Consider the following 26,313-nt stretch of genomic DNA (forward strand, 5'->3'; position numbering starts at 1 on the left):
ATAATGTTGATTTTAATGATACCATTATTTCGTATATTTGATTATGTGTGATTCTTAATTTGTATAATTTATATTTTAAAAATTATTTCTGCTTCCGTTACACATTCGTTGTCAAACAAAAATTTGCAACGTGCAATATAGCGAAATCCCATCTATATGAAAAAATATTTAATGATTTAATGCCAAATATAAAACAAATTTTAAAATAAAAATAACTGCACATAAAAATAGTGTAGCGAGAGATTTCTTTGAAAAGATAGTAGATTAATAAACGCAGTTCTTTATATAATTGGTACACATATTATTTATATTCTTTTAATTAAATCAATTTTGTGTAAAAAATACGTATGCTTTTAGTTCTTAATAATTTTTATATTACTTTTTAAATTTACATAATTTTTTTCTTTGCAAAGGAAAAATAATAAACCTGCTGACAAGCCGGTTTCGCGGTTTAGTGGGTTTCATTAGTTTTCCTTTTATATTTTCTGTTCATGTTTACCTTCTCAAATAAAAATAAATACAAAAAAATGTATTATTTATATATTTTTAAAATTATAAATTATACTTTATTATTTATGTTTAAGCAACACGTATTCTTGGCACATATATATATATATATATATATATATATATATATATACTTTTTATTGTACGGATTAACCTACATAGATAGATGCAATAAAAAAATATTGGAAATATATAGACAATATTGTAATGTTAGGGATTATATTTAAATGTTTTTTAAAGTAAGTACGTATTGTATTAAAACTATTTTTAATATGTAAATGAATTTTTTTTTCTTAATGACCAATAAAGATATTATTATTATTATTTGTATAATAATGATTATTAATTTCGTACCAACACTTATGTATAGAAGTGAAACATGGAAATAGCAGAGGAAGGATGAAAGCCGAGTGAACGCGGTTAAAATGCGATCTCTTAGACGAATGTGTGGGAAATCAATGTATGACAGGGTTACGAATGATGAAATCAGGCAAGAGTGTAAATCTGAGGCAAGTATATTTGATAAGATTAAGGAAGGGTCTCTAAGATAATTTGGTCACGTAGAACGAATGGACGACGAAAGAATGGTAAAACAAGTATATATGACGAAAATGAACAGTAACGTGAGACGAGGACGACCAAGAAAGACGTGGCATGATCAGATAAACCAAAATCTTAAGTCTGGTCATGTCAAAAGCAGACAGAACCGAAGGGCGTGTATGAAAAGATGTATGAATGTGGAAGAAGCTAGGAATATATGCCATGATAGACGTGTGTGGCGGTCCATTCTCTCTGCCTACCCCTACGGGGAAATGGCGTGATGGTAGTAGTGGTATTAATTTCTGGCATTTGATTAGCTAGGCATTTATAATTAAGTAGTTTTAGTTTTTTTTTGTTATTGTTATATTAGTAAAGAACTACTTATACTCAAAAAGATAAAAAATCTACATCTTAGAACAGGCTGAGCCGTGTTAGATGGAGACTATCCTAAACAGAGAACGCTCCGTTTTCATTTTCTATTCACTAGTTTTGTATAGATTCTCTGTTATTGAATATGTTGTATACTTATATTATGAAATAAATTTATAAAATAAAAAATAAGCGATAGCGCGCCTTATTACTCTAAGATTTAATGAATATTTCATATTATCTACCTTGCCGGGAATCGAACCCGGGATCTCGGACATGAGAGCTAACCATTTCATCACGGGGCGAACATTAGTTGAACTCGTATTCGTCAGCAACGTAAATTATTTGAAGAACAACCTTTCACTGGCACAACGTACTTAGTACAATGTATAAAGGGCATAAAAATATATTACGTATGTAAATTAATGATTGAATTTAAAATGAATCATTGTTTAGTGTAAATAAAGAAACAAATAACGTCCTTGGGTTACATAAAAACATACGTACAAATTACACATACAAACAATAACAATTAAGTTGCAGTTTGGCAGTCTTGACCTGTAATCCGCATAATATGAAGGTTCGTCAGTTTTTGTAAACTGTTTATGAAAAGGAATAATTACTACACCTTCGAAGATAAAAATATAGTCGACATCATGCCCTTTCCGCACTTAGTGGTGCATAGGACTCTATATTGATAAATTAAATGCGACATATCTCGATCATCTGCTACGTAAAGGTCAGGATCAGCCTATCAACTATTTAAAACCACCCCTTTAAATAAATATTTCGTGTCAACCATGTCGGGAATCAAACCCAAAACCTATGCTTGCATGGCGGGCAAACGCGTTTACCACTACATCACGAGGTCAATAAAAAATAGGCCGGTGACAAAATATGGTAGTATCCGTTTAATCTTTTGTAAAGCAAAAAAATATTAATATTAATATTGAAAGATTTTTCGTAAAGCAAATATAGAAATTGCTAGCATTATAATTATTCTGGTCAATTTTAGTGATATATGTGTCCGGGCGGATTAAGAATACAGTTCTGTGTGTGAAATAGGACCAGAATTCTAGACGAGTGCTTTCGACTCGATGGCTGCTCTCGGGTAAAAATCCTAAATAAGGAAATCGAGTGGAGATAAGTCCGCCTCGCAGTCTAGTGGTTGGCGCGTTCGCCTATTTTTTTATATTTTTTTTATCTATCATGCTCGAGGTCCCGTGTTCGATTCCTGGGAAGGTCGGCATGAAATATTAAGGTGGTTTATCACTGCAACGCCTTACCTTCATGTAACAGATGATCGATATACGCTGCATTTAATGTACTAATTTAGTACCCTATGCACCATGTGGTGCGGGCAGGGGTATTATGATGACAAATTTTGTGAAAATCACACTGTACACTACACATAAAATCTCTTCAGTGGTATATGAACATATTGTTGGTGTATTATAATATTTTCATTATAAAATAAAATATTGCTGAACATATTATCTATTTTTTAATTTAAAAAAAAAATTATTAAATATCTACACTATACTATGAAGAGAGGAGATGGTAAAGAGGGAAGGAAAGAGGGGAGAGAAAGGAAAAACTCAAATATATGTTTACTTAAATTATATGGGAATCACGCAAAAATAATACGTATGTATGTATGTATGTCTGAGATTATTTATGAATTAAAAACAATGAAGAACTTCAGCCCTAGTGAAATTGGATACAAAAAAATATTTTTAATTTATTCTTAAGCGCGGTAAAATTTTGAACAATAAATTGTATGCCGAAGTTTTTTAAAAATGTATGAAAAAAGTAATAAAAATGATTTTAATAAAAACGAACTACTTTGAACGACGTCACTAATTATTTCGAATAAACCAATGATAAAGATATTTGCGATAGATCTCCGGCTTATGGTAAGTCAACTGATCAATCAGCAGAACTTATCGAGAAGAAGGAGAAGAGGATTTGAGATATCACACGCTGAGTAACTTAAAAATACAAAACTAAAAAAAATCATAACGCTGATAATACGAAACATATATTTTTTTAAATATATTTTTCTGACATAGTTTTATAGTCCATGAACAAATAAAAAAAAACCACTGAACATCCTCATAGGCTCTTCTGTAAATTTGCTACATGTCGTTTAGTAACTATTTTCTTTCCAGCGTCGATATAATATCATCTATAATTGTAATTTAAATATGATGAAGCAATATTTGAATAAATTCGTGAATACACTAAATCAAATTAGGTTATCAGAAAATTATTAACTATCAAAATACTTGTTGCCCAAAATTCTAGAATTTAATAAACCTTGATTCATTCGACGAACTGTTTTATGAATATAGTCATCAATAAAATATTTTTAACAAGTAATATTAATTTATTATTACAGCAAGCGTAATAATTTACGACTTCAAGGTAACTAAATCTATCAGTAGACTCAATAGAACCATGAAGGTCACGTGAATTATAAGTTTAAGAGGATACGCGGTCAGATTTTTCTTCAGACAAACGTATTCTCGTATTTTCTCCTTGGATTATGGCACCAGAGAGATCATTTTTAGTACAGATATTTATCATTAGTTTATATTATTTTATTTTTTAATAACATGTTTCCTATACCTGAGTATACAGGGTGTTCTTTAAACCCTGTCACATCCGAAACCACGATGATCAGTATGAGCATGAAGACATATTGGCACATTAAAATATTTTTTTAGAACAACTAAAATCTTAAAAATGAAAGATAAATAACAAACAAATGGTTGCTTACTCCTGTAGGGGAGAAACGAGGACGGGGAGGGGGGAGCCTGATACACTGTCAACCGCGCGGCCGCGCCCCCCTCGCTTCTCCCCTTCGAAGAAAGCGACCATTTGTTTTTTTTAAATATTTTATTTTAAAAATTTTCTTCGTTCTATTTTTTTTTTTTAATATGCTAATATGTCTTCTTACCCATACTGATAATCGTGGTTTCGGATGTGACAGGGTTTAAAGAACACCCTGTATAGAAACTAGGACCAATGCAGTGTTTACCTGCGAGTAAAAAACTAAACAAATAAAACGAAAACAGAAAATAATAAATTAGTGTCCACCCACCCTAATTTACCATGCCGTGTGGATTGGGACGATACATGTGAGATGGGCCTTTTATATGAAAAATATTATTCACGTACCTACAGTGCGTTCGAATGTTTAATACGCCTATGTTAATGTGTTAGTACTGTCAAGGTGTATTTACCCTACTACTTTGTAGGGGTTTGTAAAATATGATGATTTAACAGATTCAACCTCAAGGAATAAAGAAATAAAAGATTTGAAGTTACTTATAATTCCATTTTTGGTTTATTGAACACACGAAATGATTTGACAGATTAAATAAATAATACTATGTGAAGTGAATTTGAATGCTGGCGGAGGCAGAGAAGGGCGAGTGACGTGTCACACGTTTTCAATATTTTATTCGGTCTAAATATTTTTTTAAAGATGCTAATATGTCTTCCTGCCTATACTGATCATCGTAGTTCCGGATGTGACAGGGTTTAAAGAACACCTGTATGTAACGTCAAAGCAAACACAATATCTTACAAAGCCAATTTTTTTTCTTTGGAATGACGTTGTAACCTTTATTATTTTATTTTACTTTTGGTGCTCATTTGTAAATATGAGAAAAATGGACACGGATGGAATAATGTCGCAATCCATTGAAAAAAACATAAAATCTATGTTTGATTTTTGAATAGATACAATTTTATTGAGATTTTTCAAGTCATCAAATATTATAATTTATAGTATACAATTTTATTACAATGATAATGATAATGATTATTTCAAGACGAGGTATTATTACGCAGTTTGCCCGACTCATGAAAATCTTAATTAATTATGAAGTATTTGTTATTTAATATATTTATGGCTTGTAAGATAGAATAGATAATAATGATATTAAAAAGTATAAAATAGTACGTGATTATAATTTCTGAATATGCATTATGAGCCTAAATGATGTGCTAAGTCGTGTCTTCTATATATTATATGTAATATGCCGCTGTACTTTGAGTGGGGACCAAGGTCTTGCAAATAGTAAAAGATGAGAGATTTATTAAAGTACAGATTTTTTATGGCGGATTACCACGAGTTATGTGTGATATATTTTTTTAATTTTTTTTTTATTTAAATTTTATTGATAAACCCTTACGGGTTACATACATTTAACAAAATGTTTTCACTTTTAAAATTCACATTCTACTGTTAATAATAATATTTTTAACATCTTTTGCAAAGGTTGTCTGAGTCTTTTGTTTAGTTTTGTCTGGTAGTTTATTGTATAATTTCAGTCCATGGTTTAAAAGTCTCGATTGTCCTTTTATTTTATTTTATTTTTATTTTATTTTATTTAGAAAACATACAGTCATACAAAATCAGTATTAAAAACAACAATTTTTTAACATAAAAAGACCAATTAAGTTTTCATAAATTAAAAAGATATAAACATTAAATGTGACAAAAAATAAAAAATAAATAAGAATTTTAAGTGAAAAAAGGATAATTGTTGACATTTGCGTTTTCCATGGAGGTAATAAATTAAAATAAATAAAAATACCGAATGTACACTTTTCTCGTTTAAAAAGATTGTATATGATATTTTTCTGATATTCTCGTATTGTGTTCATGTTTACTACAATTTTTTTCAAGTTTTAATTCTTCGTCTACTAATAAGTGTTGTTGTCTATAAATAAGTGTTTTTGCATAAACACAAGCAACTATCTATAACGCACATATTCAAAACAATTCTAAATATCTTTGATGTAAAAGAACTGGCAGCTTTCAAAAAGAACTGGGAGTGCGGCTAGGAGTAGCAGGTGCCATATTCAACAGTATGAAAGCTGTCTGGTGATCAAAAATGAACTGAGTGAAAACCAAATGCCGCCTATGTAAACGCCTGCATAACACCTCCTCTACGGATGCGAATCGTGGCATCTCACTAGGCCCCGAAACAGCGAAATTCTGAGTTTTGAGAATAGGTGTCTCAGAAGAATCTCGGGTGTGCGGTGGTTTGACTTTTTGAGGAATGAAATAATAAGAGAACGGACGCAGCAAACTCCGGTGACAACTGTCGTCGTCGTAGAGGAGGTTGGTTAGGCCATATACTGCGGATGCCTTCTGAGAGTCTTAACCACGCTTGCCTCCTTTAAAAGATATAAGGTTCTCGACGTCCTGGACGTCCACTGCTGACTGTTGGTCGGCAGCTTATGTGAGAACTTCGGGACAAAAACCTGAATTGGAAGGACGCAAAGAAGTTGGCGGCACCCGATAGAGGTGCGTATTCTCCAACTAGGGAGCGGACATGAAATGATGATGATGATGAAAAGAACTTTTAAAGTTAACATTTACAACAGAGATGAAGAACTTTTAGAGAAGGGAATATAGAAATCTAGGCATCCACAGGGATTATGATCTGTCATTGGCTGGTTTGAGTGGCCACTTTACACACTGTGTAATATTCACCATTTTGCCTATATTTTAACATCTATATTCCTTCAAATCTTCTACCTGTTGACGTTTGTGAAGATAAATAGCTGAAACCTTTATTGTTGCGGGTGAGATTCATATCATTGACCACTCAAACCAGCCAATGACAGTTCATAAGCCCTGTGGATGCCTAGACTTCTATATTCCATCTCTAAAAAGTTCCTTATCTCAGTTGTAATATATTATTAACAGCTCCCTAGGCGGTTTAATCCAGTCCTTGTCTTAAAAAATTTGGACAAACTCAAAACATTGTTGAACTTTTAAAGGTTAATTTTGCATTATGTCAATCGTATCCATTTTGGAGTGCGGTATAATCGGTTGGGGTGGTGCGAGTGACATAGTTTTAAATAGTTTATGTGTTGCACAAAAATCAATAATTCCACAAATCACAACTAATGACCATAGCAATTATACGCTAAAGCAATACTTACATACACATTGGAAAACTATTCTTACTCGAGCGAAAGACATAACCCCAACAATACAACACATACAAATAATATAATCACTAGATCCTCAACACAAAGACAACATAAACAAATACAAACTAATACCACTTTCGGACAAAGGGACTGAGATTATTATTTTATTAAAATCTATAACCTACTTCCACTGTCCATTAAACCAATTAGTCACAAGAAAATGTTCAAATAGGCTATAAAAAAATGGAAAGTGGAGGTAGGTAGATGTAAAATGGATTGCCTCATTCGCCCAAATCAATATTGAATCACCTGCTCCATAAACGTATAGTTTATGTTATGTTTTTGTTATTTTATTGTGCGTTTTATAATACAGGTATACAGTAATTAAATATTAACATAAATACGTAGTGTTTAAAAATGTCTTAACATTCTGTAATGTATCTCTGTATTTTTAGTCTTCTTTGTATATTGTTACAAGTAAAAATTAAAAAAAAGTTTTTTTTAAGTGTCCTTGGCACGGGTAACCCCACCCCAGTGAGGACACATTATTATTTGAGTTAAAAAAAGCAAAAATTTGTCCAGTATGGATATGTAACCTTTGATTAATAAAATAGTATTTTCAAACAATTAAATGTTACATTCCACAGTGCAAAAAATTAGAAGTAAAAAGTGGCCGACCAACAGATATAATTTAATGATTATTTTAAAAATATTCCGTACCTATAAAATTATAAGATTTTTGATAAAAATTAAAAAACATATCAATCTGTCTGTCGAAATTAAATTTTTCTTTTTATCTTGATCAAAGCGTTAATCATTTTGACACGGTAGTTATGAGATAACCTGCATTACTATTTTGTGGATTAAAGATAAAAATATAATTATCGTAAAAAACATAAATGAAAAATCAAACAGATTTATTTCTTAGGATCGAAGGTTATCACGGTCACTTTAATCAATATGTTTCTTTTAATTTAATTTAATTTTGTTTATTCATAAAAACAACAGCAATACAAAAAAATATACACAACATTATAAAAAAACATCAAATAAAGCCAAATCAGTTTTCTACATAAAACAATTATAAAAATCCAGTTCAGTTAGATATTAATACAAGTAGAAGTGCATGTGTGCGAGTTTTTGTGTGTGAGGATGCGTGGGTAAGTGAGTTGAGTGTGGTTTAGGTAGGTATGTGAATATGTGTGTGAGTGTATATGGGTGTGAGGGTGGGTTTATGATCAGGGTGAATGTGTGTTTGATATGGGTGAATAGAAACATCTAAAAAAAACACTTTGGGTGATAACGTGTGTGTTGGATTTGTTCCGACGTTTCAGCTACCATTACAGGAGCCATCTTCAGGGTAAACTGTGTGAATTTATTTGTATAATATATTTATTGGGTAAATTTATAGATATATTTCCGACTTGTAATTAAGATGATATGCGGTGGGTGCCAGATAATATTGACTAATAGGTAATTGAGGATTTAAAAAGAGTATTGGAATGAAATTTTCTGTATCGGTGACCATAGAATTAAGAATAGTCCAGATGGAGCGTAGAATCATATTTAAATTTATCGGACTGTGTCCAATAATTTCCCCACTATGCCTCACTTTTGCCGCGCGCATTCGTGATGTCGCCGCGTAATGTTGCATGATGGGAAAAAATATAATTACAACACGTATGTGTAAAATGTAAGGTAAAAAAAACCCGATCAGTTAATATCTCTAAAATTTTATTGTGCACGCGCAAATATTGATTGACACAACAGAGTGGATAAGTAAAGGGTCATTTAATAAGAGTAAATGAATTAATGAACTTTAAACATAAAAAATAAAACAAATTTTATTTTGCATAAAACGGATATTTTTATATCATGTTAAATAATATTTGATGTTTTAAAGAAAATGTCGGTCATATGTCTACGATAGAGTTGTTTAATCCGAGATCCAATTTTCATTAGTTCTCTCATTAAATGAGCAAAGAAGGGGAACAAAATTTACTACCCTGGCAACACTAACAAAATGTTCATTTTGTTTCTTCGACAATCTGACAGATGGAAAAACAATTCAATTTTTAAGTAATGCATTCATCAATAATGCATATTCACAATTATATACACATTCATTTGCTAATTACACACGAAATGTGATTGCATCCGGTTTCTTTAAGATCCTTGCAAAATTTCTACACTTTAAAAGGATACAACACGGCATAGTTGATTTCAAATCAGGAGTTGCGTACTGAGCGACGTCTACAAAGAAACTAATGGCTCAAAACGGAAACCTACTCATTTATGAGTAGTTGAGTCGCCTTCTGTTTGACGTGCGTATGCGGTTTCTGGACTATTCTTAATTCTATGTCAGTGACTTTTGTTTTTCACAAATACTTGCTATATTTGTATATTTGTATATTGTACGTCCGAAGACAGCAAATAAAACTGGCGGCTTTTAAGGGTTTTAAAATGGTTCTAGTTCCCATAATTAACAGTTTTATCATAAAAACAAAACAATAGGGACACGCCAATAGTTAATATCAATAAAGCGTGAAAAATATCATTGCTCTAGTGCCATCATCTTGGGAGAAAATACGGGAATTCGTTTGTGTGAATAAAAATGAGATCGCGTTCCATCTTAATGCTGCAATATTTAATAACATTGGGAAACAAACACTTTTTCTGTGGTTTATATACGTATGTAAATTACATGCAAAATAATACGAACGCGAGAATATATGTGGTACAAAATACATAACTTCTGACTTGACTTTGAATATCTTAGATCAGAGTTTTTCAACCTGTGGGTCGCGGGCCCAAGCAAGGCAAATGTAAAAAGTAAGCGAAGAAAAACGGCTATTCATTGGGGAGGTAGTACCAGATCCTAAGAAATCCGTCGCTACCCCCCCGGACCTAACTTTTGCATTGTTCATGACTGCGACCCCCTTAAACAAGGAAAAAGCTGGTCCCGGGGAGGGGGGGGGGGATGGCCAGCTATTTTCCTAATCAAAAAAGTTGAAAAGCGCGGTCACAGATAGTAGATACAATTATATTTGCTCATTTTCGTTCCTATTATAACCCGACAGCAAAAACGAACCACCACGCCGTTTCCCCGTAGGAATAGGCAAATAGGATATAACGCCACATAACTCTGTATTTACATACGCACCTCGATTATTCTGACTCTTGACATGTCCATTTGCAAGTATTTGATGGATTTCGTCATGTCATGTCTTTCTCAGTCTTCCTCGTTTTCTGCATCCAGCTACATACATTCGAATCACGAATCTTTTTAGCCGCCCTTTCGCTCAACATGCTCAAACCAATGTAATACTGCTTTCTTGATTTCGTCGATAATGCTTATCTCAGCCTTACATAACAGTAAATGTTTACTTTTCCTTCGAACTTTTCGAGCCCAGCGATACCTTCATTTAATTAAATAAAATTGATAAATATATATTTTTTATTTATTACTTCTTTTTAAAAATTGTTAGCGGATAATAGTATCGCACATTTGTTTGAGGTGGATAATATTTTGGCTTATGATATTTTACTTTTTCTTAGAAATCGTTCAAGTTTCAGTAAACAGTCTTCGAGTCTTCATTATTTTTCCTTGGAGAGTCAAAAACAACAACAAACCATCACGCCGTTTCCCCGTAGGGATAGGCAGAGAGGATAGAACGCTATATCACTCTGTCTTTGCATACAGACCTCGCTTCCTCTACATTCATACATCTTCTCATGCACGCACGCCGATTATTCCTACTCTTGACATGTCCATCTACAAATATTTGATGGACTTGATCGTGGCATATCTCTTTTTTCAGTCTTCCTCGTTTTCTGCATCCATCGAAGACCCTTTTAGTCGTTTTTTTGTTGTCCATTCGCTCTACGTGTCCAAACCAACGCAGCACCCCTTTCTTGATTTTGTCGATAATCCAAGTCTCAGTCTTACACAGTTCACAGATCTCGACATTTGTGCACCTATCATACATCGTTTTACCACACATTCGCTTGAGGGATCGCATTTTGACAGCATTTAACCTACTTGCATCATTGTTTTTTCAATTTCATACTTTGCTTCCATACATTAGAGTTGGCACTAGAACTCCATTGTGAACTGCGAGTTTTGCCTCCTGCGATAAACATTTGTTTGCCAAAGTAGATTTTAGTGCACCATTTACCATTCCCGGCACTCACCCTCCTTTCAATATCTTTCTCAGTATTTTCATCTCTAGTAAATTTACTTCCCAGACACACAAATTCTTCTATCTGATTCATAATATCTCCGTTCACTCTGATCTCACATTTAGTTATATTTTCATTCCTTTCAAAAACTATCACTTTCGATTTATCAACATTCATAAACAAATCGCTTTTCTTGCATACATCGTAGACTTTTGCAAGTCTTTTTTGCTGCTAGCAAGAAGCACGGCATCATCAGCATACAGAAAACAGTTAACGGTTATACCACTCATTCTTAAATCTTTCAGTTCTTTCATGCAGTTATCGATTTATATGTTGAACAACCACGGTGACATTACACATCCCTGTTTGACTCCTTTAGGAATGTCAAACCACGATGTGAATAACCCATTCACCTTCACAAATGGCCTTATATAGTGACGCAATAGCCCTTATCAGGTTTGCGTTCACTCCATACTTCGATAAAACCTTCCACAATTTCTTTATGTCCACTCTATAAAATGCATTTTGCAGATTGACAAATGCGCAGAAGAGTTTCTATTGTTCGGCCAGAATTTTTTCTGTCATATTTCGCAGAGCATTTAAATTGGGATATTGCAATATTAAATAGTTCTTCCAAAGCTTTCAAATGTTGTTCAAAAACGAGTTGAATCTCGAACACTACTAGTGTTCATTTATTTTTTTAAATTATTTATTTCGTTTGGTTTTTGTTACTCAACGCATCCTATTTGAAAAAACTTACATACCTTATAAATTAAACATACATAAGGCATGGAAAAAACACGAACGCCCACTATATTGTTTTGCAAAGATACTTTCACACGAACACAACTTACGAAAACACAAGTAGGTTCCTATATAATATAATTTAGTGTCTATACATTAATACTCGTATATACGAAATACCATGACGTTAAACATATCTTCTTACCAACACGCATTCCATATAGTAAAGACATTACGCAATACATTAGCAAAAATACTACCAAAGTTGTTTGATTTATGTACGTTTCACATACAGTGGTCGGGAAAATTAAAAATGACAAAAAAAATAAAATAATAATTAGTATGTAGATATTATTGCAATTGTTTATAAACGTTTATATAATACAAGTGGATTTTATTTTCTGACCAACGATATTAATTTAATTTCCCATACCATGTATTTTTTTTTTTAAAACCAACATAATATATTTTTTAAAAGATGTGTAGAAACCAAAAAATATGCTGTAAAGCAATAAAAAGTAAAACTCAACATTACAATGAAAAATGAAAAATGTTAGTATATTTATAATTATATACAATAATATGTGAAATTAAATAATGATATTGGTATCGGAGTAGTACCTATTTTGCCCTCATAAGCAAAAGGCTGATTTAAAAAAAATCACAATGAGGTAACGTTCTAAAAAAAAATCTAAACCATTTGATACATAGCAATGAGCAGTAAAAAAAATATTTCAGTACAAAAAACTGTATAATGTTTTTAAGCAATAACACAATATCTAGAGGTTTATAAGCAATAACTCATTGTAGATATTTATTTATTTTATTTTATTTGGGATTTTTGCAGTTATTACATAAACAAAATAAGTAGAAAAATCTTAACAATGCTAAAGCCAATTAAAAAAATCCACTGTATATTTACATTTAATGACACATAATATATAAGAAAAGAAGTTTAGTAATTGTATTTGTGTGACGTTTGTATTCATGTGTATGTGAATGTGTGTATGCGTGAATGAATGAGGGAGAGGATACATATGCGTGTGGGAATGAATAAGGGAGAGAGTGCGTGTGTGTGGGTGCGTAAGTATAAAAAATAATTGTTTAAAACTTGTAAATTGAAACATTTAAGTTTGTAAGTGAAAATTCTTGATGGAAGTTCATTGTAATTTATTATATGAATAAAAAGACACACACAGGTTTTACAATTTAGGTATAATTTACTTACTGTGTTTTTACTAATGATTAATTACAGTTTTTTTAATTTAACATACAGTTAAAACGTAATATAACTCAAAATACTACTTTTGCAAATAACTACATTTTTGCTTATGACGCATGTATTGGAAACAGGAGGACATTTCGACTGTAAAACTAAAAACTAGGAACTTCTCAGGAAAAAGAAACTACAGAAAACCCATTCAAGAAACAAACAAACATCAACAGACTTTCCGATTGACGACAAAAAAGATCATAGATCCATTTCATCGCTTGTACTATGAGTATTATTATGATCTCTACATTTGATGTTGCTTGTAAAGAACATTCACGGAGACCGGACCGCTGTGCGCGTGCAAACCACGAGCCCACTGCGTGATATCGCATGATTGGCCCATTTCACAGCACGGCAAAAATCTACACGGCATGATAAAATACATTATGGTTGATCGATATTTATTGTTTTATTTAATGCTTGGCAAACGCAATAACCAGTACACCATGAGACCGACTAATCTCAAGTCAATTTTTTTTTTGCAGGACTTTTACCTGAGAGTAATCACTAAATTTAAATAGTGATTTTGATAAAATTATCATTAAAATTTCTTATGTTAAGTTTTACAATATTATCTGAATCCGGGTTGAGGCCCATGACTAGTGTAGTCTAAAATTGAAATATTTTGGATAATTATAAGAACCCTAATATATACATATTCTTTTTTGAAAATATTATCCGAGGCGTTTTTATTGATATTTTTATCAAAATAATCAACTATGGAGTTATATGAAAAAATACGAAAAACATAAATATTATGAATTTAAATAGGTACGAACGAATCTTATAAATATCAATCTACCCTTATTTTACTGTGCCATTCAGATTAAGATGATATGTGGGAATTAGGCTATTCTCTGTCGGATATCACGCAGCTGGTTTGTTAATTTGGAAATTCTTGTAATAATGAACAGACTTTAGTTATAAATCGTTATTATTTCGATTACATTAAAAATGATAACGAACTATTCTTTTATCACAAATATTATATTGTATCACCTAAAACAAATTGATAAAATATTATTCCAATGACTTTTGCTGCCTGGCGACATTTTGAATCACGTATGAATGTTTTTTTAATTGCAATTTTTAAAAACAAAATAGTCGTTTACGTACTAATTTGAATCGGCTTGAGGTCCCGTGGCTGGTTGGCAGACTCACAGATCAGAGGTCCGAGGTTCGAACAGTGAGTTATTTATAACTCGTTGAAAATGGCCACCAAAATTGAAATATTTGGGTAAATTTATTTTTATAAAAAAAAATTTTTTGAACGTCAAAACTAATCCTTATAATTGATTAAAAAGAATAATCAAAGTACCATCTAAATATTTGAAGGACTGTTTTTTTAGACACTAAATTATCATTGACAATGATTAGCATAAATTGTAATACTCTGCACTGGTTTTAGAGGTACCCAACTAGTTAAAATGACCTGTGGCCCCAGGAGAACCTATTATCTAACGAAATAATCGGCAAGACTGGTCAATACGAAGGAATATGGTAAACGCGAGTTTTTCTAAGGCGTGTTGAATTTTGAATATACATAATATCACACGTAATTAAACAAAGGTTATTGAAAAAGCAAATATAATATACTATATATACTCGTGTTTGTTTATAATACAAATATAATATCGTTTTCTATTTTCAATTTCAGTGCCGACACACCGCGTTTATTGGAAAATAATACAATATAATGGCGAGTTCAGTACTTCGAAAAATTGAATAAAACATATTTTAATTAGAGCGATAAATTGAATAAGGATATTCAGTGGCTTTTTTATTTGTGAATAAAAGACTTTTAAACTAAGCCAAAATTTATTTTTTATTTTTTGTGTATCGAATTATCAGCGGTTTTTGAAGTTGTGTTTTTGAAATTAATCCGCGTGTGACGACTCAAGTTCTCTTCCCTTTCATCTCGATGAGTTCTGCTGATTAGTCAGTTGACTTATCGTAAACTGGAAATCTATCACAACTCTCTTATCACTGGTTTACTAGGAAGAACTAATGACGTCGTTAAAATACATAAACAGTTTTTATTCAAATCATTTTTATTATTTTTAACAAACATTTTCAAGAAATTGAATGCTCTAATTTTAACTGCGCGTAAGAATACGTTTTTTATATTCAATTTCCCGTAGGGCTGATCTTGCTCATTGTACGGCGATATTTCTCTTAAATGCATGATACACTAAAAATAAAGTACTTTAAATGACGTCACGGTTCTACTAAATCAACCAATGATAGTGTCAGTGTTGTGATAGATTATTGGTTTCAGGAAAGCCAATCCACCAAGCAGGACAACTCACCGAACATAAAAAGTGATGTCACGCGCGGAGTTATTACAAAACTTAAAAAAAATCGTGGCGATAATAATACGATATATAAAAATAAAAATATGTATGGCTTAGTTTGATATTCTATTAAAAAACCACCGAACTACCTCATTTACTTGCATTGTTCTTCCTTTCAAATGGAGTTCAGTGTTATATAAGCTCCTGACGTCACAGCGACCTGTAAAGATCTATTGTGCCAGGTAGTCAAATAAAAATAAGGGCTATAGTATAAAGTTGATGAGTAACAAAATTTAGCAATGTAAAATTGCAAGGAATTATCAATAACAACTATGTACTTAATAATAAAAAAAAAAAATTAAAAACATAACGATGGCTCAGTTCCATAGAGGGATAACTAAAAAAATTATGTCGTAAGTTATCCTATTATATTTTTTAAAAAAACACCTTTTTTTAATGCTACAAAGGTGTTACTCTTAAAAACTATTGATTTTTTCTTAAAAGATAAATGATTTCATATGGAAATAAATGAACTTAATAATTTCTCAGCTCCACAACTAGTTAAGACGTTGTGATAATTAGTTAAACATATTTAATCATAAAACTAGTAACCATTGTGTACATATTTTACATAAATATATTTTAACAATATTTTGAGTTTGTCCAAATTTTTGTAGACAAGGACTGTATTCAACTCCCTGGGGAGCTGTTTATATTAACATATTACAGCAGAGATGAAGAACATTTAAGAGAAGGTAATATAGAAGTCTAGGCATCTACAGGGTTGCTGTTATAAACTCCCTAGAGAGCTAATCCAGCCTGACTTTAGACATTTGGATATACTCAAAGCATTGTTGACGAATAAAATTGTTTGATACTATGACATATACTAAAGCATTGACGATGATAGGATTCGATTTCACATGGTTTTTGAAAGGGGTTTCGAAAATAGATGCGTACTGAAAACTTTACAACTCCTTGGTGCGAAGTAGACTCGAGAGTGGTTCGATGATTTGGGGGCCACATGAATTGAAGTACTCTCTTATTCTATTTTATTTTTATTTTATTTTATTTCATTGGAAAGCCAACAGACATTTATACATTTATAAGAATCAATTATACCATAAATACATATCATAAAGTCCAATTAGAGGTTTCCACATAATATTGTTATTGTAAATGTTGTCACATAAAAATTATACATAACATAAAATAACTAATCATACAAAACTTATAATATTACTAGAAATGTAAATGAATATTGGTCACACAGTTGCACATTACAATAAATAATACAACTATAGTTGACCATACAGTGTTCATTTATTATGTGCCTATATACAGAACTGCACATCACCTGCATAATATAGGCTGCGGATTCAAGGCGCAACATCATAACTTGAATTATTTTTGGAAATTTTACTTTTAAAGGAAGTTAAAGATATGTTATTAATATCAATACAATTTAATTTTTGATTACACATATGGCAGGTTCTATTTACAAATGAATTTTGAAAAGAGTTTTAGTTTTACATTTAGATATATGACAGATATATCTTTACACGAGAGAGTGCGGGTATTATTCTTAGCTCTACCCGACCGAGTCTCTCCAGGGTACGCATGTCTACAATAGTTTAGAGACTAGAAGGGACTTGATTACGCATTTGTATCGATTGTTGCGCGGTATGGTCGATAATCCTTAAGTTATTATTAGTATTGTTTTGCATTTTCCTGATAATTATCTAAGTTAACGTCAGGTAGAGTATTTCATATTCCAATATACTGGACCGACCTGTCGATGGTTATGCCTGTTGGAAGGGCTACCGCTATGCCGAACAACATCGCTCTGGATGTTGATCTGTTCTATGTATCCGAAGGGGTTTTCCGGAGCAGGATTCTCCTACTACTTGATAAGAGTATCTTTTATATTTTTATTTATTTGTATAATACATAATATGTACACCTTAAATTTAAGTTTATAATGCATATGTTATTTTTTTAATAAGTAAATATTTATTTTATTTATTTATCAAAAACATACAAAAATCAAATACAAATTATCAAGTCCTACTGAACTGCATGAAATGCAGTTCGTCAGCAGGTGCTTATGGTTAAGATCTAACATATATACATAATCTTATCTCATAAATTCTATAACATATAAAAAACACTTATTACTATGGAAAAAAAAAATGTATTCCCATGTGCATCGAAAATATGATACACGTAGAAAAATAAAAATTTGTCCAAATAAAAAAGAAAAACACAAAAAAATAATAATATAAAAACCACATTTAAAAAGCCAGATTTTTAACATTTAAAAAAATCAATTTTTGTTTGAGCAATAATTATATTTGATCATTACTAATAAAAAATCTGAAATTAAGAAAGCGTAATTTTAGGCTTATATTTATGAGACGATGATGAATTAATTAATAATTAATATGCGTATGTTTTATAGAATCATCAAATGTAAAATAAATTTGCAATTCAAAAGAAGTTGAATAGTGAGATTTTAGAGTTCAACGATTCGAAGTAGGTACCTACATAACAAAATAATATATTTTACTATAATATTAAACACTACATTTGAAAATCAAATACTATTTTATAAAATATTCAAAAGGAATTTATGAATTACCTTATTGCGTAGGAATGACGAAGGAATTTAGTTAAAATGTTGATCAGTTTATTTATATGATATCTACATATTAAATAATGTATTAAAAAACAGATAAATTATCAGAAAACTTTACAGATAACACGCAAATATTATATTCCTAGCATGTACATGGGTACCTATAATGATAATTGTATATGAACAATATGTTATATTGTACCTGCAATAGAATTATACACAGATGCGTATTTAAGTATACAATTTATGTAATCATTATTTTAAAATACATTATTAAAATGACATTAAATAAATATGTAGTAAATAGTTTGAACACGCGACATCACGAATAATTCCAAAAAAAGGCTATTAGGTTGATTCATAATTTTTATTTTAAATTACACCGGTCAACACGATTTTTGTCTTACGGTTTAGGTGCACTTAATACAGTTTTTTTATCTTGTTTCCAAATATGTATTCGGAATTTCTCCACCACCCACAGAATTTTGTCAAAGCTATGGAAAATACTCCCATTTTCATGTACCTCAAACAGAAGTTCCTCAAATTAGTGACGCAAAAATTAAAGAGGGAATATTTGTGGGTCCACAAATACGATCACTAATGTATGATGAAAATTTTGAGGAACTATCGAATCCACTAGAGAATGCAGCTTGGCAAGCATTCGAAAATGTTACTCACATTTTACATGTAACTAGGTAAGTCAAAATGTTCGAATATCGTACAGTTAAGAATGGAAAAACTATTGAAATGTTTAAAATAATAAATGCCTGTATCTTAGAAACTTTGTGCGATGGACCGACATCATTTTTGAATTCAGAAAAAAAACTATCAGAATCACATATTTTTCTTTCTGATAAAAAAAGGTTTTTTTGTTCGCCCAGTGAATATTATCAGAAACTGCAACCGTGCAGTATACCATGGATCTATTAAAAACAAAATGTATGGTTGTATTCATGTTCGGATCCAAACAGTTTACTACTAGAACCGGACTCTGAGGGCCGATTACAATGGAAATATAACAGAGTTACCTCCCCATTGATTATGAAATTTTGTCTACAAGTGTTCATGAAATTATTATGTTTTTTTACTATTTTAGTTTATTATACTGCTTATCATGATTATAATGATAATTAGATTAATTACGTTTTTATTTTCTAATTATGTTAAATAACTGATTTAAGGCATGTTATGCATTGTAAAATGTTTCCCTCGGCACGAGACATCCATAGTGAGGGAACAATATTCTGTATAAAAATAATAATACAAAAATTGTAAAAGTATAAATAAATAAATAAAATCGCCCAGTTCTCCGCAGTTTACCGGTTAAGACGGTTGACTCACGCACGGAAGGTTCCGGGTTCGATTTCCGGTGAGAACACAAAACATAAAATGTGGCTTTACTCAAGCCTGTGTTCAGTTCTGTAATTCGTCACCGCAAATCGCCTTCTAGCCTGTTGTAGTGTAAAAAACGAAAAGAAAAGAGAAAGAGAATTGTCCATAAGGGAAAATATTTTTTTCAGTACGAAAATCTGTATATATTTGTATGTTTACTTATTTAAAACATGTTAAATTTACATATGAAAATAAATACCTGTTTTTTTAAAGAAAAAAACAAATATACAAAAAACATTTCCGTTCAGAAAATTAAATTTTACTAAATAGACAATTGAAGGGTTTTTTTTTTACAAAAACTGTATAACTGAAATGAAACGTTTTCTCACTAACTGCAAAAAATATTCTGCATTTAAAATTTATGAAACACTTGGATTGTTTTGAACACAATATTATGAAACATAAAAAATATGTTTTACAATATTGTGTTCAAATCAATACTTCATTATTTTTTGATACATTATGTTTTTTACAGTTAACGAGAAAACATTCAACAATTTCAGTTGTGCAGTTTTTGATAGGAAAAAACTCTTCAATTGTAGATAATTTTATTAATTTCCCATTGTAATTGCGGCCCTCGGTACGTATTCTGATAGGAAGTTAAAATTTATCTTCAAATTTATCTACAAAGTAAAATTAAGTTTTCTTCAGAAAAATTTAATATGTTAACAATTTTTTTTTCTAAACATGTTTAATTACCTACCGACGAAGATACATTGAATTTTCATACAAATATACACACTTTCGTACATAAATATCGATATTAGTTTATACCGTTTTAGTATATACCGATGAATACAGCCGTTCATAATCGCGGCCCTGGAATAAACTACTTCCTTATGTGAAAAATGCATCTTCTCTGATCATATTTAAGAAACGTAAATAAAATCAACAATCTTTGCAAGTCTAATTTCCTATCATATTACTCTTTTTCCTGGATCCTCTCCCCGTCTCCTTCAAACTCCTTACTTGATCCTACATTATATGCATACCTTGTCTTATCAAGTAAAATGATACAGAACTATTTCTAAGTAAGCAATTTGTTTTATATGCACAAGCAGTACCTGCCCACAAAAAATCGCTAAAAGAAAAACCTTTACCAACTTACACCAGTCTGTTATTAGTTGGTTGGAAGATAATACTTATAACTTTAAGCCTGTTAATGTACATAATACATAAATATATTCCTACGCAAGATGAATAAATAAATATTATAATCAATAAAGTATAAAATAATGACACAACTATGTGTTTTGTAATGGGCTCTGGTCCCGCGAGTAGCGTCGTGAACTCCGGATAAGGAGGTCCGATATTCGAACCCTGCTCTACACGGTTATTTACGACTTAAAGAAAATGTCGCAAAATTGAAATATATGTGTAAGTGTAAGCCATACGAAAATAAATATATGCACCCAAAATATACAGCACAATACACCCTCAATGAAAGACACTCAGACTTGCAGTTTACACCAAACACCTATTTCAATCCGGTGGAGAATAGGCGGAATTTACACTGACAAGCATAATATTGTAATTACGTTCATTATATTATTTGTAAACTATGAATATTAAATTAATGTAAAAATAAATCAAAATCAGTAACCTTAACACAGACGCAAGTCTAAAAAGGTAACTGGGGAACTTAGTAATACAAAGTTCATTTAAAAAAATAAAATACAACGTTACAAGTAATATGTTTCATAAAAAGTAGTAGATTGTATACTCTTTTATGTTACTAAATATATTGAGTGGTACATAAGTAAAGAAAAAAATTTAGTTTTCAGTTATAATGGGGTAATGAAGTGAAGAAAAATATGTAAAAGATTTTAAGTTAAAAAAAGAACAAAGTACCTACCTACTTAATTAGTCTCTGGTCTGATTCAAAGGTTTTAAAAATACCAATATAAATGTTATACAACTGTACATAGGAATAATTTATAACCAATTGTTTGAATTATAAAATTAAAAGTGATATAATGCACTGATGTATATATTTTTTTTAAATATCCGAAATGCTTTTTATAAATTAAAATATGCGGCAACTATTTCGTTTAAAAAAAAAAACATTATTTTCTAAACAAAACCTTCTACAAAAAAACACACAAGTTATGAAATAAACCGGTTTTTTATTAATTATAATGAATTTATTATACGAAACATATCAAGCATTAACGTATCTAATCAATTCAGAAAATCTTTAGTAAAAAAACACAATGGAAAAACATCTATTAAAGTGAGGTAAATTAATAGTTGAATAGATTCAATACTCGAATATACATATGTATTTAAATGTCAAAAGTCAGAATAATAGGCGTTTGTGCAAGAACGTGTAGAATACTGAAGATGATTTCTTAAAAGTAAGTAAGTAATGATAGTGGTATAGCGTTCAATCCTCTCGGCCTACCCTCAAGCGGAAAAGGCGTTATGTTCCTTTATTTAATATGACAAATTCTAATGGTTCTGCCTGATTCATAGTGTTGCACGTTGTGGTTTTGGGTTAATATACAAGTGGGTCTGAACCTAGACAAATCAATTAAAAAACAAAATTATATTTTAAACTGATTTATGGTCCCATGGTAACGCAGTGGACTGACTAATCAGAGGTTCGAGTTTAAGCCCGTTTTGAAACAGAATATGTAAACATTTCAGCGTAGTAACATTTATTATGACAAGTAAATCATTTAAATGCGACGGAAAAAATACTAGGCTCCAAAATTTTAACCTGGGTCCATTTCATATGATTTGTTTAAACAAATTGTTTACTATTTCAATCACCAATCAATTATCGAATATGCGAGGGTACGTAATAATAAATATATGCACGAAATATAAACTAAAAAAATTGTTAACAAAAATCAGGATCTGAATTATTTACTTACTGCCAACAGGAAGCCCTATCAATACTCTACAGATTTTTATTACTACTAAAAAAATATATATAAATACTATTTTACAACACTCCCATAAAAAAAACCGATAGCAGCGTTGCCAACCTCCATCAAGTTAAAATCAGTAGGGTTTAAAAAATAAATCGACAGATTTCGGTAGATTCGTTGATCAGTTATAGATTAAAGTGGGTGGGTGTGCTGTTAAATCACAAAAAAACATAATTTGTTAAAGATTTTTTTAAATCGGTAGAATAACCATCGTGTTCGCAAGATCGGAAGATTACTCTTACAATTGCCTGATCTACCGAAAAATCGGTAGAGTTAGCAAGGCTGCCTGCGGTGCTATTCTGAACCGCTCGAGCGACCGTATAAAACCCTTTTACTCTTTCTTAAAAATTAAAAAAAAATCGTTTCAGTTTTGGGGTGCGGAAAACGGGAATACGAAAGCCCGCTTTTGTCGATTTTAGTTATGCACAATCAGTTCGTCATGCAGTTGGTTTTTGCACTGTATTCGGGGAGGCATCGGTGAGAGAGTGACAGAAAAAAACTATATTTAAATACATATTCGTCAAACCGCTAAATCATCTTAAGTTTTTTTTTGTATTTATTTTAATTTAAGAAGGTAAACATGAACAGAAAACATAAAAGGAAAATAATGAAACCCACTAAACTGCGAAACCGGCTTGTCAGCAGGTTTCTTATTTTTCCTTTAAAAAGAAAAAAGTTAGAGAAATTACATAAATTTAAAAATTAATAGAAACATTATTAAGAACTAAAAGCATACGTATTTTTTAAACAAAATTTTCATGTATATTTTTTGCCCTTCCGAATAACTTAATGATTTGTCCTGTGTATCGCATCACTTTTTACTGACGATAAAATTAGTGTTTTGAAAATAGTACTAAAGAAATGAGATTTGTCAATCGATAGTATTAGACTGATTAATCCATTGATTGAAATTTTACAATAAATCAAATATTGCAATGGGGAACTAAAATAATCACTAGCATTATATTAAGATAAACATAAAAAACAGGTGTGCAATTTAAAATATGCATATATAAACGACACTTACATATCTTCAATGCACAATATTCTATTCACTTTATTTAAATGTTTAATATAAATATTGAATTTAAAATTTACCAACCGATTGACACCGCGAACTTCGTACGACTAAATAAAGATATAAAGAAAAATTACATTCAAATGATAACATCCAGCTAAAATATACTCATTAGCAAAAATGTACTGCGTTTGCACATGGGTCTGCGTTAAACCACAGGTTTTATCAACACTTTTTAGTAAGGTACATTCTCCCGTAAGAATACGTTACGCAAGTAGCTCTGTCAGTCCACAAATCAAATTTTAAGAAGTACAGTAACGGCTAAATTAACGCTACCACAATTGAGTTTTTTTGTGTTTATTATGTACGTGTGTACTATTATTTTATTTTAATTTGGGAAAAACAACGGTTGTTACACAGTAAAGAGATTTTTTTTTACATAAGAATAGAGAAAAAAGAGCAAGATGGTTAAGGGATGAGGAAATAGAGTGGAGGAGAGTAATTTTTTAATATAGTTAAACGATTATAATTTTGATATGGTAATAACATGAACATAATTAAAGACACATAAACTTATTACACACTGTCAAATGTTTCATTTTAGAGTGTTTCAAAAAGTTTTTTTTGAAGTCGCAAAATTTTGTATTAAAAATATCTAAGAATTAATTAAAAATAACAAAGAAAGTTAAATTAAAAGCAACTACGATAAATAAACAACGAAACACTATCTAAATTTAAAAACACTACTGACGTAAAATAAATAGGCACGTTATGTATTCCTATACAAGCTACATCTAAAATAGATCAAACATTGCGTGGCCCTAAATAATAAAAAAAAAATCAGGTTGCTCTCAGAAAAAATCCTGAATAAGGAAATTGAGCCGCCTAGTTTTGTAGTAGTTAACGCGTTCGCCTACCATTTTTGAGGTCATGTGTTCGACTCCTGGCAGGGTGACGTGAAATATTGATTTTGTTGATTTTAATTTAATCTGTCAGCCTCGTGGTGTAATGGTCAGCGCGTTTTCCTACCATGCAAGAGGTCTCGGGTTCGATTCCCGACATGGTTAATATGAAATATTAATTTAAAAGGGTGTTTTCACACTTGAATATTTCATAGTTCCTCGACTGGTACCTGAAGCGTAAAACTGATCACCTTACTTTCATTTTATTAAATTGATCGAGATATGCTGCGATTGGTGCATCAATCCAGTGCCCAATGCATGAAAGGGAACGATGATGATTAAGTTTAACATTTTAATTAATTATTAGAAAATTATTTTATTTATTATTTGAAAATTATTTCATGTATTATTATAAAATAAGTCATTATCAGTGGCCCTACAGCCCGTTGTGGGCCCTGGCCTCCTCCAGAATTTTTCTATATTCGTACTGCACCCCGCGGCTTTTCTGCAGTTTGTCAGGCCAATCGCTCTAATGTCACTTTCCACATTATCCAGCCATCTTAATTTTGGTCTGCCTCTGTTTCGTCTACATTCCGGAGTGGTATAAAGAATCTTTTTTGGGGTACGGTTATCATTCATTCTGTGCACATGGCCCATCCATTGTAATTATAAATAAGTACCAAATTAAAAATGTTTTGTGCATACATAATGAAAAATAATGTTTCTACGCATCTTATAGAGTAAAAACTCGTGTTTCGAGAGTGAGTTCGTTTTACATTCATTTTTACTATCTAAAACAGGTTCCTTAAACATGAGATATTATATTTAAAAAGATACACAGTAGTTTTCTACTGAATGGAATTTTAGATAGGGTGGGTTTCATGAGGTTTGAAGGGCAATATTTCGTTATTTCTGGACTGGCAGCTGAAGCGTACGACATAATACTTTACCTACGTGTAAAAAAATATGAAGATGATGATAAAGAAAATATGTATATCTTTTTCTAAGATGAACATTGTTTGTATATTATTGGTTTTTCTATTTTTTTTCAAGTTGTTGAAGGTAACGCAATATTTGGAATTTTTTAGATGCAGCTAGTAAAGGAATAACGTGTCTATTTATTTAAGGTTAGTGGGTTAAATAATGATGTCACACCTATTACGTAATTGTTTTTCATACCAAATTCAAGTAAAAAAAAATCTTGGTATTAAAACCTCGAAAGTTGTAATAAAAAAATCAAGAACAGCAGGGCTTTGATAGTCCGAACATCCACAATTTATACTCAGTTTCGATGTATGAAGCGTTTGGATTATAGTATACAGATATTTTAAAGGGCGTTGATCGAAATAAAACAAGTTTTTTTGTAACTGAAAGTATGTTTTAATCGTGCAAAATGTTATATTATGATTCTATTAATCACACTTTAAAAATAATATAGTGCTGTGATGAGTGTTATTTAGCGACACGGAAAACGTTTTATCCCTTAATATACATACGTAAAAGCATTAAAAAAAATATAAGATATCGACTTTATCCGCCCATTCCAAGCGAGTATTC

At 31.0% G+C, this 26,313-nt stretch overlaps 1 protein-coding gene across 2 annotated transcripts in view; it reads right to left on the reverse strand.

Moving 5' to 3' along the window:
• Positions 1-23,966, reverse strand: part of LOC148285818 (alpha-tocopherol transfer protein-like) — a 36,032-nt gene extending 12,066 nt beyond the window's left edge. Inside the window, exon 1 of one of the 2 annotated variants that reach the window (XM_088234648.1) lies at positions 23,939-23,966. The gene's annotated coding sequence lies outside the window, so the exon portion shown is untranslated. Of the gene's footprint in view, positions 1-23,863 lie in introns of both variants that reach the window. The other variant, XM_088233944.1, reaches the window with a different exon arrangement.
• Between the last annotated feature and the right edge of the window lie 2,347 nt (positions 23,967-26,313).

The sequence above is a fragment of the Micrasema longulum genome, unplaced genomic scaffold (assembly GCF_059751315.1).
Source record: "Micrasema longulum isolate JH-2025_06_02 unplaced genomic scaffold, ASM5975131v1 h1tg000002l, whole genome shotgun sequence".
Lineage (NCBI taxonomy): Eukaryota > Metazoa > Arthropoda > Insecta > Trichoptera > Brachycentridae > Micrasema > Micrasema longulum.